Consider the following 2,344-nt stretch of genomic DNA (forward strand, 5'->3'; position numbering starts at 1 on the left):
TATGCACTTCTATGTATATTAATACTTTTATTGTGTACTCGTCGCCAATTATGTAGTGTATTGACACTCAGAAATTCATATGCGCGCGTTCACTTCAAGCTTCTCTTTTATTCTATGTCATTGGAGGTGTGACTTTATATACATATTAATATAATACCTAACAAGCCTCTCCTTAGATGTTTAAAATACATGACTTTTATGGATCTTTTTTTATAACAATTTGATTTGTCTTCTTAATCTAATTACCGTAGATGTAATATACAAATTATTTGATTAAGTAGTTGTTTCAATGTTTACAGACTTAATTTGTACATAATTTGATTTTATATTTCCTTGCTTTATTTTATTTTATTGTTAAATACGCTTTACTACCTTCCCTGCCTCACATGGTCTCAACTCTCGTCTGGTGGGCGTTTGTTGAGAAACCATTTGTTCATTGTTGTTTCTAGAATTGTCATCTACTGAACAATTGCTTTCGACATCAGCTGTTTTCGCATTAGGCGATGTATGATTGTTAGTGCTTTGGTTTCTAATTTGAGCCAGGTGACCTTTTATGTCTCTGTTATTGTTTGTCAAAACACAATACGAACGTGGACCAATTTGTTGTTTTACAGTTGCCTGAGTCCAGCTTGCTTTGTTAGGATTTTTGTAGTCCCTAACCATAACTTTTTGACCCTTTAAAAATTCTGTGCTTCGTCTACCTTTATGGTTTACAACACACTCATTCTGTTTTTTATTTATTATGCTTTCGACCGTTGGTGATTTTAACAACGAAAATCTTTTTTTTAGTGTACGTCCAAAAAATAACTTAGCAGGAGATTCGCCCGTAGTACAATGAATCCTATTTCTGTAATCGATCAAAAAACTATTTAAAATTGTGTCAAAATCTTGTCTTTCATTACCTTGATTTCTTAACTGTCTTTAAAAAATTTCCTGCTTGACCATTAGTCGCTGGATGTCCTGGAGCAGTAAAAATGTGATTAACACCATTGTTACTAACTAAAACGTCTGGTAAACCATATTGACAAAATACTTCTCTAAGCTTGTTGATTATACACGATGAAGTTATTCATTTTGAATAATTCTGCCCATTTTGTATAAGAATCTATGATAACCAATAAATGACAACCTTGGATTGGTGGATGGTGAGAAATGAGCCTCGTAGTTTTTACATGTATATTGCGATTGACCTATTTACACGCTCATGATTGTAGTACACCGCCTAAGTAACTATTTTTACGCGCATAGCTGTTTTGTTGTTTACTCGGGTCCAGAACATAGCTGTAATGTTCTCACACGCATGGCCAGACCCGCAGCTGCACACGCACACAGCGATGCGTTCCGTTGTTTTGCATTGAAACCGTCGCGTCGAGTCTTATCGCGTGATCTTTCAATTCCCTTTTGCTCGACTTCTTTTCGCGGAGTTGATGCAGTAGAAACTTCTAGACGAAGCCGCCCGCACACATAGTTTTTACCGCCGCAGAATCGAACCCCCCGCTATTCTTGTAATATAATTGTACTATAACCACCAATATTAAATAATCAATAAATAATAAATAAGCTCAAGATATAAACGATTATACAGTCCACTAATTCATAACCATAACAAATTTTGGTCCTTCGAGCCGGATCCCCGCGTTTGAGTTTATTTAGATACATATTGAGTGATACCGTTACCCGCTGTTTGCCATGAAGGCCCTAGTGCATCGTCTAATTCAGCAACGTGGGGCCTGCAAATCCCAATTAACTCGCGTGGCTGCGGAGGCTCAAGAGTTTGTACAGTCATGTACTTCTGTGCAAACATTAGAGCACAAGTTGGACCGACTTATTGCAACTTTCAACCGCTTTATGGAGCTGTCTGAAGAGCTGGTCCAATATAATGCTGAAGATGAATACGTGGATCCGGATTTGGACATCCCCGAATATGAGAAAAGGTTCTTTAGTGCGCATAGTATCTTCACTGAAGCCATACGTGACCGGAGCAGTCACGAGACTGAGCACGACAACTCAAATCTACTGCTATCGACCACTGTGGAACGCTTATTTGAGGGACAAACTCAACTTCTGGAGAGGATTCGGGACTCATCGGGAACTACAGAGCTGCAGTTCGAGAAAATACGCATTCCGACGTTTTCGGGCAGATACGAGGATTGGTGTCAGTTTAGTGACTTGTTCTTAGGCTCAGTCGACAAGAAGAGTAGTCTGTCCAAGTGCCAAAAGTTTCATTATTTGAAATCCTATCTGGATGGTGAAGCGTTGTCTCTGATAAAACATATTCCCGTATCGGATGCCAATTACCAGGACGCATGGGAGAGGCTCGAAAATCGCTACAACAAGAAGTCAC

This window comes from Drosophila pseudoobscura, chromosome 3, assembly GCF_009870125.1.
Source record: "Drosophila pseudoobscura strain MV-25-SWS-2005 chromosome 3, UCI_Dpse_MV25, whole genome shotgun sequence".
Taxonomy (NCBI): Eukaryota; Metazoa; Arthropoda; class Insecta; order Diptera; family Drosophilidae; genus Drosophila; species Drosophila pseudoobscura.